The sequence below is a fragment of the Budorcas taxicolor genome, chromosome 20 (assembly GCF_023091745.1).
Source record: "Budorcas taxicolor isolate Tak-1 chromosome 20, Takin1.1, whole genome shotgun sequence".
In the NCBI taxonomy this organism is placed as follows: domain Eukaryota; kingdom Metazoa; phylum Chordata; class Mammalia; order Artiodactyla; family Bovidae; genus Budorcas; species Budorcas taxicolor.
Genome location: NC_068929.1, coordinates 15,714,850 through 15,728,844, shown reverse-complemented (window position 1 = coordinate 15,728,844; position 13,995 = coordinate 15,714,850).

The following is a 13,995-nucleotide window of genomic DNA, read 5'->3' as shown; positions in this document are numbered from 1 at the left end:
TTTCCCAGACAAGAATACTGGAGTAGATTGCTGGCCTCCAGGGAGTATTCCTGACCCAGGGACTGGACCTATATCTCTTACATCTCCTGCACTGACAGGTGGATTCGTTACCACTAGTGCCACTCCAATCAAATATATCTTAAACTAACTCATCACATTCTAAATCCCTCTCATATTCATATTTGTGACTGATGTCATGGTCCATCTGCTCACTAAGCCTAGGACCACCCGAGTCCCTCTTTTTCCTCTCCTCATTGTGTCTAGTCCATCTCCAAGTTCTGTTGATTCTTCTTCCTCGTTATCAGCCAGCTTCATGCTCTTCCTTCCATTTCTCCTGTCATTATCCTAGTTCAAGCTCTCATCATTTCCTTGCAATAGCTTCCTAACTGGTCTCACTGGCGCTTACATTCGTTCAGCAGAATGATTTCTCTAAAAGGACTGTCTGAACACATTAGCCTTCCTTGCTTAAAATCCTTCCATGTCTCCTAAACCTTTCAGGATCAAGTTCAAAATTCTTATTAGGGCACACAAGGCCCATGTTGATGTGACCACTAGCCTCTCTGTAGCATCATTACTCAAGCATAGCAGTATCAAGCACTTGCTATTTCCATTAGGGTGCCCCCTGCCCTTTACTTCATCGTCTGATATAAGATACTCCTCTGTCCAACCTACTCTGTGGCTTAGATCACTCTTCCCAGCTAAACTTTCCCCAACATGTCAGGCCCCACATCACCTTAAGCACCTATCTTTAGATTCTGCATGCTTCTCTGTCCACTACAAAACTGTGGCATCTCAATTAGGAATTATTTCTCTCTTATTTATCTCTATGCCACTCCTATCCCCACTTATCGGAGTTTTCACAGATAGCATTTTCTACTCTGTAAATAGATTCCAGAGACCAGCTTAAATCTTATCAAAAACAGGGGGGGAAAATCCTGCAATTTGAAGACAATAATGTGTCACTGCTACTATTCATAAATGTACACAGAAAGACCTAGAGGGTGGAAGGCCACATCTGGGTAGCTTTTGCCACTGGTACACTTTTACTTGTATGACCCCTTGATGTATCTATTTACAACAGCAGATACACTGAAGTTAGAGAATACTTAAGGTATTGAAGGTGAAGGTGAAGTCGCTCAGTTGTGTCCGAACTCTTTGCGACCCCATGGACTGTAGCCCACCAGGCTTCTCCGTCCATGGGATTCTCCAGGCAAGAGTACTGGAGTGGGGTGCCATTGCCTTCTCAAGGGGATCTTCCCGACACAGGGATTGAACCCGGGTCTCCCGCATTGGAGGCAGATGCTTTAACATCTGAGCCACCAGGGAAGCCCACTTAAGGTATTAAGTAAATTAAAATTTTAATTATGCATTATATATAGAAAGATAAAACAGTACATATATAGTGATATAATATACTTTACCACATGTTTTTATTATTTAAATATTGTTCTCTATGGAAACGTAAGCCTGACTTTCTGTACAATTACTGTATAAACTCTAGCAATATCACAATTTACTGTATTGTTAAATTAGGTTCCATTTCTCACTTCCTAAACATACTTTGGCTTGTGTTAGATGAGACTTTCCATTTCCCTAGCACTTCAGTATTTACAGGGCCTGCCTATCATGGGAGGATGTGACCCAGGCAGATTGACATTTTGTTCCCAGTGTCTGCAACAGGGCAACCCCACCATGTTTAACTTTGGACTAATGAACTTCCCATCTGAGACTCCGAGGCGCTTGATTTGCATCAACTATATACAATCTTGAGCTCTTTGGAAGTCCAGAATGGTGTAATCTTAGGGGAAGGAAATTTAGCAATATGCTAATTTTTCATTGTGCATTGTGCCTGTAGTGCTTACTTTGCTCCAGTTTCTCTTCCTTTTTTTCTCTGCTTGGGATTGTATTTCCTGTTTATATGAGCTGGGGTGATCCAAAGGCCTCTCCAGGCTATAAATCCTGCAGGGCAAAGGCAGACTGAGATAGGAGAACAGTATTCCCCAGTTCAATGGACAAGGCAGTTCTGGAGCCAGCAGTATGGTGTTTATATATATATATATATATTTTTTTTTTTTTTTTTAATTCCCAGTGTGGGTTGTTCACAAGGAAGGGCCAAGAGCAGCAGACCATTTCTCTTTATTCCAATTCTCACTCAGAACAAGCTCTAGGAAACAGATTGGAGATTGTGAACAGGAATAGAATCACACATGATCTGAAGACTACAGTTAAATTATGAATAGAACCAGGGAGAAAGTTATTTCTAAAATCCCTCCTTGCCCCTTATATTTGAATTTGCCAAGATAAAATATAAGAAAATGTTTATTTTTGATCTACAAAATGAGTGCAGGTAGAGAAGTGATTTTTCTCTGCTTTTCAGATTATTTGCTTAATCTATTAGAGTGGTTCAAATAACAGAATATTGTCTTTGGCTTTCCAGTCTAAACTCTCATTTTATAGATGAAGAATCTGAGGCCAAGAGAGATTTTCTTTTCTTAATATACAGTCTTTTCTCTTTCCCAGTCATGTTTAATTCTTTTTAACACACATTCACACCCCTTGCCTGCTCTCTGCCCCCTCAGACACCTGTGTTACCAACTCTGGTTTTGTTCAGGGTTCTTTGGCATTAGTAGGCTGAACAAAACTGGGGTTCCTGAAGTGCCCGTAAGTAGTGATTAAGTAATTAAACTCTAACTGCCATTTCAGAAGAGAAGGAACATGGCAAGCATGTTCTAAAGGTCTCTTAAGCACAGAAGGACAAATTTATAAGAAATTACATCTCACATTCTGGAGACCATCCATGATGCTCAATAAAAGGTGTCCGAGATCCAAAATTCTAGAGAAAAATCCAGGAACTTCCAAGCAGAATTAGATTATTTTTAGCAAGTAAAGAGGCGAGAGGAGATAAGACATAGAAAAGAAAGAACAAGTATGCACAGAGAAGGGTTAAAAGAGAGGCAACTCCCTCAAGTGACCAAATGACTGAAGCCTGGACAATAAATCTCTCGACAGTTCAAAGTCTGAGAAATCTGTGTTTAGAAGTCAGCTAAAGCACCGGCTTGAATTTCACTTTTGGGTTGCTTATGTTCTATAGAATTTAGCTTGGGTTTTAAAAGGTGATGAGTGATTAGTGAAGCTGATCCTGATCTTTATTCAGTTTTTCAAATCAAATGAATTATACTTTGCACAGATAATTTGTGTGGGTAAAGTATGAGCAATCAGTATATTTGAAGAGGAATAAACAATGGGATGAACTCTCAACCTTTCCATTAACTTTTTATTTTAAGCTTGTTGTAGACTCACAAGTAGTTACAAAAAAATAATACAAAGGGGTCTCATGTGCTCTTCACCTAGCTACCTGCCACCTAATAGTAACATTTTACGTAAGTCCAGTCCATTCTCAAAATCAGGAAATTGATATTGGTGTAATATAGTTAAGGAGGCTACAAATCTAATTCAAAATTTCACCAATTTTTAACAGGTACTCATTGGGTATGTGTATTTCTAATAAATTTTATCCTCTGTATAGATTCATGTAACCACCACCACAACCAAGATACAAAACTGTTGTATCACTACAGCGGAACTCCATCACACTACTCCTGTGTGGTCACCTTTCAACAACTTTTTATATGACTGTGTGTGTTCTGCAGCCCCTTTTCTTTAATGAATACTATAAAAAGTCGAGATGCAACTTTCTATAAAATTAGGACGTAGGTGTTATATATATATATATATATATATATATATATATATATATATATGATATGGTTCAAATCCCTAATATAATTCTTGAAAAATGTCAAAGAAACTCTCTGACAGGTATGAAAGCCCACTGTTTACAGTTGTGAATGACAGCTTTGTAATGGAATGCAAAGATACAGTGTCGAATTTAGTAGAAAACTGCTCTGTCTTGCCCTAGTGAATGAGAATCTTTGATGAAATCATGCAATATTTTTCCTGTTTATAGAATTGGAATTGATGTTCCAACATTCTACTCTTCTTATTATGTATCTTGGGTGGACTGAAGAGTATCTTAAAGGTATTTTCTTCTTTCACAGACAGAAGAAAAAGACAGTTTTGGAATTTCTTTACCTGAAGGTTAAAAGTTAAAAAGCAGATGGTCTTTAAAGCAGGGGTTTAATAAAAATCTTTGTGCTGTGTTGGTATCAGAAATGCTTCTATAAACTCCCAAGATGTAAGAACAAGTCACTCTATCCTAGAATTAATTAGATTAGCTTCCAGTTGGTAGGGTTTGGGTTTATCTGAGACCACACCATCTTGTTATGCTTCTTGTAGTTAGCACCTGGGGAAAGCTGTTACCAGGATAGACCAGGAAAACCCCCAAACCTCGTTTCTTTAAGATCAGGGCTTGGTAGGTGTAACTCTACTTGTCACCGTGCTTGGTCCTGACACTGTGCCGTGCTGCCCTGCACAGGGACCCTTGCTGCCCTGCACAGGGACCCTTGCCATGGCTCTACCTAATATTCCGAAGAAAGTGTTGTGTAGGGCAGAGCTGGCCCCACTAAGGATGTCTTCTTCAAAGTTGTACTAGAGTGACAAAGCTAGAATCTCTTCTTTGAAGCCCTTGAAACCAAAAGGTCATCAATTGCTGATATTGGAGCTGTGCCCGAAAACTTTATCATGGATAACTGAGGCTGAGATGATTATTAAAAATGTCTCAAACTAGATATTTCTGTTTAGTGAGGCCTAGGGTGGTAGCTACTTTATTCTAACTGAGCCACTTAAGTATTTCTGATACAGACGTTCTTGCCCGTAGGCTACATTTGGAGAATCATGTCCCCAGAACAGAGTCTGCCATCCTCACTTTGATGGTAATGGATGCTGAACCCAGGCAGGGATTAAATACCATCTAAATATCACATGCTGAAGAAGGCTTTCTTATCTCTTCTTGCTATTCTTTGGAACTCTGCATTCAGCAATCAATGCAAAGAAATAGAGGAAAACAACAGAACGGGAAAGACTAGAGATCTCTTCAAGAAAATTAGAGATACCAAGGGAACATTTCATGAAAAGTGGGCTCAGTAAAGGAGAGAAATGGTAAGGACCTAACAGAAGCAGAAGATGTTAAGAAGAGGTGGCAAGAATACACAGAAGAACTGTACAAAAAAGATCTTCACGACCTGGATAATCATGATGGTGTGATCACTCATCTAGAGCCAGACATCTTGGAATGTGAAGTCAAGTGGGCCTTAGAAAGCATCACTATGAACAAAGCTAGTGGAGGTGATAGAATTCCAGTTGAGCTATTTCAAATCCTGAAAGATGATGCTGTGAAAGTGCTGCACTCAGTATTCCAGCAAATTTGGAAAACTCAGCAGTGGCCACAGGACTGGAAAATGTCAGTTTTCATTCCAATCCTAAAGAAAGGCAATGCCAAAGAATGCTCAAACTACCGCACAATTGCACTCATCTCACATGCTAGTAAAATAATACTCAAAATTCTCCAAGCCAGGCTTCAGCAATACGTGAACTGTGAACTTCCTGATGTTCAAGCTGGTTTTAGAAAAGGCAGAGGAACCAGAGATCAAATTGCCAACATCCGCTGGATCATGGAAAAAGCAAGAGAGTTCCAGAAAAACATCTACTTCTGCTTTACTGACTATGCTAAAGCCTCTGACTGTGTGGATCACAATAAACTGGGGAAAATTCTGAAAGAGATGAGAATACGAGACCACCTGACCTGCCTCTTGAGAAACCTATATGCAGGTCAGGAAGCAACAGTTAGAACTGGACATGGAACAACAGACTGGTTCCAAATAGGAAAAGGAGTGCGTCAAGGCTGTATATTGTCACCCTGCTTATTTAACTTCTATGCACAGTACCTCATGAGAAATGCTGGGCTAGAAGAAGCACAAGCTAGAATCAAGATTGCTGGGAGAAATATCAATAACCTCATATAAGCAGATGACACCACCCTTATGGCAGAAAGTGAAGAGGAACTAAAAAGCCTCTTGATGAAAGTGAAAGAGGAGAGTGAAAAAGTTGGCTTAAAGCTCAACATACAGAAAACGAAGATCATGGCATCTGGTCTCATCACTTTGTGGGAAATAGATGGGGAAACAGTGGAAACAGTGTCAGACTTTATTTTTTGAGGCTCCAAAATGACTGCAGATGGTGATTGCAGCCATGAAATTAAAAGATGCTTACTCCTTGGAAGAAAAGTTATGACCACCCTAGATAGCATATTCAAAAGCAGAGACATTACTTTGCTGACTAAGATCTGTCTAGTCAAGGCTATGGTTTTTCCTGTGGTCATGTATGGATGTGAGAGTTGGACTGTGAAGAAGGCTGAGCGCCGAAGAATTGATGCTTTTGAACTGTGGTGTTGGAGAAGACTCTTGAGAGTCTCTTGGACTGCAAGGAGATCCAAGCAGTCCATTCTGAATTTCTTCAAAGCCCTGGGATTTCTTTGGAAGGAATGATGCTAAAACTGAAGCTCCAGTACTTTGGCCACCTCATGTGAAGAGTTGACTCATTGGAAAAGACTCTGATGCTGGGAGGGATTGGGGGCAGGAGGAGAAGGGGACGACAGAGAATAAGATGGCTGGATGGCATCACTGACTCGATGGACATGAGTCTGAGTGAACTCCAGGAGATGGTGATCAGGGAGGCCTGGCGTGCTGCGATTCATGGGGTTGCAAAGAGTCGGACAAGACTGAGCGACTGAACTGAACTGAACTGAAACATCACATGATATCTGGGACTTGTCTTCTGACTTTCAAACTAACTATTGAAATGGCACCCAATAGCCTTTTTTAAAAAGAAAAAAAAATGCATAATTATAGGCTTAGGAAAATTTTCTCTTAAACCAAAAAAAAAAAAAAAAAAAGGATGGCTGGAAATTGTGGAACCTTGGACCAGCATGTCCACACATCAAACAGAAGGAGCAACTCGAGTGGAAAGAACACACAAGAACATGGCACTGGGAATCACACGATTCCAGCAGGGACAAGGCATCAGAATACAAATGGTGAACTGTGTTTACACAGTTTCCCAGGAGCTCGGAGTACTTGGTAGGCTATTTTTTCTTAATTGTGAATAATTCTTTTGCTGAACTCATTATTATTGATTCTATCTTGCCACATGGAGACTCCAACACAAAGAGAAGTGGCTGGTTTGTGGTAATGAAAGATGATAGTACACACAGCCTAGTGTCTGGGTAACTGCTCCAACCTCTCTTCAGACAGACACCAGTCCTTAATTAGAGGAGCCCAGTGCTGGCTCACGGTTCCACTTGGCACCAAAGAAAACATTTTCATTATGACCTGAGAACGCACCTTGCCAATAAAGGTTAAACATTATTTATACTTATTGTTTTAAGGTATTGTTTGGGGGCATTGTTTTAAGGGCAGCTGTGAAACTGAATACTTCAGCAGATTGGCCATACCTTAGAAGAACAGTTCTCTGGGCTGGGAGTTATGAAAGTGCAATGAACAAGAAGAAGGTCTCTTCACATATTAATTCTACTCGACACTACTAGTGTGTGAAATACAGGATGCTGAATACAGTTATCTACTTATAGGACCACAAAAAATAATCTTGGAACCCTTGGTCTCATTTTATAAATTGTCTCATTTTGTGGATTAAATTGAGCCCTGCAAAAGACAGATATACTTTTCTCTTTTGGTTTTTGGTAGTTGGGGAAATTACTGGAAAATTACTCTATAGGGTTAAAACAGTGATTTTGTTGGAGTACCTGAATGCAACGTTTTGTTTTACTAAGTTGTATGCTTTATCAGTGTGGGCTATACATTTCTCAGATTTGATTATTTTTCTATAACTAACCTTATAAGAAATTCCCACTACTATGCATTTATTTATTCATTCACTGCTTATTGAGCACCTATTATATACCATTGTGTTGGAGAAACAATGGTGATATTGCTCAAAATAACTGAAAGTATTATATAATACATCAACTTTTCTATTTATATCCAATTAGTTATTGTGTTACCATATAATTATTAGGCAAATAATCTTTAGATGAACTGTCTTAACTGGTATAAAGAATTAAAGCCACATAGTAGTTGTTTGGTGAACTAAAAATGTGAAAAACATTAGTGCAAAATTTTTCTGTGTCCAAGAAAAGGCTCTTTTCTTTTTTTAATTTTAGCAATAAATATCTTTCTTTAGTTGTCTGTTTTTATAATCCTAATCTTTAATATTAGACTGAATTATCTCACTAACTACAGTTTCTCTGCATGCTTTTATTGCTATCTATAAGCCATTAGCTTTTATTATGTTAGATGAAAGGGTAAAAGTGAGAATGATTGATGACTCCTATTTACCTTAAGCATTGAAATAATTTAAAGCCACATTTGCTTCTGTCTTCAGCCTTAATTTTTCATTCTAGCATCCAAGGGGGCAATTTGTGCAGCAATAATTCTGTATTATTTTATAATTTTTTAGTGTGCATAGAATATTTGCTTTGTCAGAACAACTTTCTGTCCTTTCTTTTTTTCCATCGAGTTGTTTGGCAGTTTAGATAATTGTTCAATTTAGAAATGGAGAAAATCAGGTATAGAGAGGTACTGAACAATATTCTCAAGCTGGTATATTCAATTTGTAACCCAGATGTTGCCAGAATGAATGGTGATTTTTTTCCCAAGTCACATAACCATCTGATATGCGAAATAAGGAATATTCAGTGCTGAAATAGTCTCTTAGTTATAAAATAATGTGTGAGATGTATAGGGTCTTTGCAAATCATACTGCATGGTAATTCTACTTCTAATATAGTAATCATGAATATTTGTGTATGTCTGTAACTAGTCATAAATTATTGCTTGTGATTATATTGGAAAGAATGAAGCATATTTTTTAGTTGAATGCCTATTTGCAGATTTATTGCCTGGAACATATTTACTTGTTCATTGAAACATCTGCTAAACCTGTTGGTGTCTTATTAAAAAAGCAGATCGAGGTATAAAGTGATATCTCTGAATATCACCCTTGGGCTGGTCAGGAGGGTTTAATTGGATAAAGGTTAGTTTGAAACATGTGACACTCACTGCCTTTGTAGGTTGTGTTCGACTCAACTCAGTAACAGAGTTATTTATAATAGCTATTGAGTATTTAGGGAGGAATACTACCTGACCTCCATCTCATATGTGTGGATTAATGATGATATTGATAATTATTTGTTTTATTGATCAAAGGACTTTCAGTTCAATTCATTTAACAGATATCTAAAAAACTGGGTGGGTATGTAATTCTTTTCCCTGTTGGAGGAAGCCGGAAGACTTGAGAAGTTTTATTCATAAGCCTGCTCTCACTTTTTCTTCAATCCTATTAGTTTTTCATGGTTCAATTCAAACCTCACCTTCTCTAAATAAACATCTCTGTTTTTTCCAGGGCATTCATTTCTCTCATTTCTGGTCTCCTCCATCATATGTAGTCACTATCTCATTACTTTTATACTTAATTTATATTACCAGTGCATGTGTGTGTGTGTGTATACATATATATGTTGTATATATATATAATATATATAATATATTATTAATGTATTGTTATTATTATTAAATATATATTTTGCTTATAAAGTTTTGGTTCATATGGCTAGTATCACAGGCAAATGTGCAGTCTATTAAAGTCCTTTATTTGAAAAGAGCATTCAGTTCAGTTCAGTTGCTCAGTTATGTCCAACTCTTTGTGAACCCATGAATCAGGCCTCCCTGTTCATCACCATCTCCAGGACTTCACTCAAACTCACGTCCATCGAGTTGGTGATGCCATCCAGCCATCTCATCCTCTGTCATCCCCTTCTCCTCCTGCCCCCAACCCCTCCCAGCATCAGAGTCTTTTCCAATGAGTCAACTCTTCGCATGAGGTGGCCAAAGTACTGGAGTTTCAGCTTTAGCATCATTCCTTCCAAAGAACACCCAAGACTGATCTCCTTCAGAATGGACTGGTTGGATCTCCTTGCAGTTCAAGGGACTCTTGAGAGTCTTCTCCAACACCACAGTTCAAAAGCATCAATTATTCGGTGCTCAGCCTTCTTCACAGTCCAACTCTCACATCCATACATGACCACAGGAAAAACCATAGCCTTGAATAGATGGACCTTAGTTGGCAAAGTAATGTCTCTGCTTTTGAATATGCTATCTAGGTTGGTCATAACTTTTCTTCCAAGGAGTAAGCGTCTTTTAATTTCATGGCTGCAATCACCATCTGCAGTCATTTTGGAGCCTCAAAAAATAAAGTCTGGCACTGTTTGCACTGTTTCCCCATCTATTTCCCATGAAGTGATGGGACCAGATGCCATGATCTTCGTTTTCTGGATGTTGAGCTTTAAGCCAACTTTTTCACTCTCCTCTTTCACTTTCATCAAGAGGCTTTTTAGCTCCTCTTCACTTTCTGCCATAAGGGTGGTGTCATCTGCATATCTGAGGTTATTGATATTTCTCCCAGCAATCTTGATTCTAGCTTGTGCTTCTTCTAGCCCAGCGTTTCTCATGAGGTATTCTGCATAGAATTTAAATAAGCAGGGTGACAATATACAGCCTTGACACACTCCTTTTCCTATTTGGAACCAGTCTGTTGTTCCATGTCCAGTTCTAACTGTTGCTTCCTGACCTGCATATAGGTTTCTCAAGAGGCAGGTCAGGTGGTCTGGTATTCCCATCTCTCAGAATTTTCCCCAGTTTATTGTGATCCACACAGTCAGAGGCTTTAGCATAGTCAATAAAGCAGAAGTAGATGTTTTTCTGGAACTCTCTTGCTTTTTCCATGATCCAGCGGATGTTGGCAATTTGATCTCTGGTTCCTCTGCCTTTACTAAAACCAGCTTGAACATCAGGAAGTTCACGGTTCTCGTATTGCTGAAGCCTGGCTTGGAGAATTTTGAGCATTACTTTACTAGTGTGTGAGATGAGTGCAGTTGTGCGGTAGTTTGAGCATTCTTTGGCATTGCCTTTCTTTGGAATTGGAATGAAAACTGACCTTTCCAGCCCTCTGGCCACTGCTGAGTTTTCCAAATTTGCTGGCATATTGAGTGCAGTACTTTCACAGCATCATCTTTCAGGATTTGAAATAGCTCAACTGGAATTCCATCACCTCCACTAGCTTTTTTCATAGTGATGCTTTCTAAGGCCCACTTGACTTCACATTCCAAGATGTCTGGCTCTAGATGAGTGATCATACCATCGTGATTATCTTGGTCATGAAGCTCTTTTTGTACCGTTCTTCTGTGTATTCTTGCCACCTCTTCTTAACATCTTCTGCTTCTGTTAGGTCCATACCATTTCTGTCCTTTATCAAGCCCATCTTTGCATGAAATGTTCCCTTGGTATAGCTCCGTTAAGTTCTGTTTTCTTATAGCCACTACCCTCATGCACCATAGCTGCTCTCATCTCTTGTCAATGACCCTCCCATTACACATCCACGCAGAGACATATTTATCTAGGATAAGTATGCTTCTGATCATGATAGAATAACTACTAACAAACTTTCCCTTTCACTGAAAACAAGTAGGAACTTGGAAGAAACACAAAGAAACAGGTTTCAAACCTCAGATAATAGGCAAACTAGAGCTGTGTTCCCTGAGAGAAGAGAAGAAAATGGGCTGAGTCCTAGAGTGGTCCAACTTTCTGCCTGTAAGTGTTCAATGGACACTGACCCGGAGAGAGGAAACTCAGGGGAAGCATTGGTGGCTTCACCAAACAGAGGCAATAGGTATCAGAGTCAACTGAAGTGGAGGCAGCTAGAGGTCATGGCAGAGTACTAGAAGAAGGGCAGCTTCTCAGAGAAGGAACTCCAGGGCTCTGCATGGGAGTAAGGGGTGTGTGTGGGGGGGTGATTCTGAGTTTTTAGATGAAAACCGAATTGTGTATTACAGGGTGAAACTCTAGGAGGACAAAGAATGACCAAGGAGCTGTAAGTCAGACAATCCTAAGGGCTCATATGGGGCAGAAAGACATTCTAGTTTTAATCATCCAGAATGAAGAGACTCCTAAGGCATTCAACAGAGACTCCTGAAAGATCAAACTTCATAAATATGGCCAAATTAGACCATCCTAATAAAGCCTAGAAGCGAACCCTAAAAGGATCAAATTGATCCTTTCACTTTAGTGAAGTTGCTCAGTCATGTCCGACTCTTTGCGACCCCATGGACTGTAGCCTACCAGCTTTCTGTGTCCATGGGATTTTCCAGGCAAGAATACTGGAGTGGGGTGCCATTTCCTTCTCCAGGGGATCTTCCCGACCCATGGATCAAACCCAGGTCTCCCACATTGCAAGCAGACACTTTACCCTGAGTCACCAGGGAAACCCCCTTTCAATTTAACAGCCTAACAAATGAAAAGACAACATTTTTAAAGGAAGACAGTGCAGTTTAGATGTACAACAACATAGCACTCATTATGCAGCATCGAATCCAAAATTGCTTAGATATCAAAAGTTGCAAAAACATGTAATTCATAACCAAGAAAAAATTCAGCCATGATAAATAGACACAGAAATAACAGAGGTGATGGAATTAGAAGACAAAGACCTTAAACGAGCCTTTAATATTCCACAATTTAAAACATAAACATAATGCAGAAAGGGATGGAAGATATATAAAAAATAAACATGTGAAACTTTTAAATGAAGCACTTGCACCCAGAATATAGAAACAACCCTTATTATTCAGCAATAGTTAATTGAACCAATTAAAAATGAGCAAAAGTTTGAGCAGCCATTTCCTAAATGAAGATCTATAAATGGCCAGTTAGACATGAAAAGTTACTATCATTAGTCATCAGTCATTTACAAATGCAAATTAAAACCACAGTGAGATACCATTATATATCATCAGAGTAGCTAAAATAAACAAAATAACAGTAACAAGTGTGTCTAAAATGTAAAGTAACTGGAATTCTCATTTATTGCCACTGGTGCTGTAAAATGGAATAACCACTTTGGAAAATAGTCTGGCAATTTCTGAAAAGATTAAAATACACTTACCAGATGACTGAGAGCTGTATATCTCAAACCTTTGAAAAATGCTATTGAACATTAAGAAGAAAGTATTCCTTCAGCCTTTGCCACTGTGTGTCCCTTGCCTAAGGGAACTCCTATTCTTCTATTATTTCCTGAATCTGAGTCTCAAAAGTCTGTTAAAAGATAAATAAAACATATTAATAAATTAAGAGTATATCTGAACAAAAATTGATTCAAATTGAGCAGCGCCAAACTGAATGTAGTTAGAAGTGCTGTGGGGACAGAAGTTTGTGAGAGACTTTCATAGAGAAAAGGTGGAAGCAAAATAAGGAAAGTATTGATAGGCTACAGTTTAAAGCCTCATTGACTCTTTGTGATTGGGTGTCCTTAGCTTTTGATAAATCTTAACCCTGAGGCATTTACCAGCTTAGATTCTGAATTGCTTATATAGGCTCTCATGGCAGTAGAGCCGCCTCAGTCTAATGGCCTCCTTTACTTAAACAAGTCCAGGTACTTAAGTGGTTAAACAGGTGCTTCTTGCCAACAAGAAGTTGGCAAGACATAGAGTAGACCAAGCTGGAATCATCTCTAGCTGCAAGAGGTAAGCCGAGGGCTGGGAGAACTCATATATAATTATTATGTGTCATAGTTGTAATGTTCTTATTGATTACTCAACGTATGAGTTAGACTCAGGTTAGGACCCTCATGGTGGCTCAGTGGTAAAGAATCTGCCTGCAAAACAGAAGACCCAGGTTCAATCCCTGGGTTGGGAAGATCCCCTGTGAGTCAGCTTCGTATCTTAGAGCCTCCCCGATGGCTCTGTGGATAAAGAATCTGCCTGTGATGCAAGAGACACAGGAGATGTGGGTTGGATTCCTGGGTTGGGAACATTCCCTGAAGAAGGGCATAGCAACCCACTCCGGTATTCTTGCCTAGAGAGTCGCATGGACAAAGGAGCCTGGAGGGCTACAGTCCAAAGTGTCGTAAGGAGTCAAGCAAGACTGAACGACTACACACTCTCAAGAGTTATCCAGTCTTACCAAGAAGGAA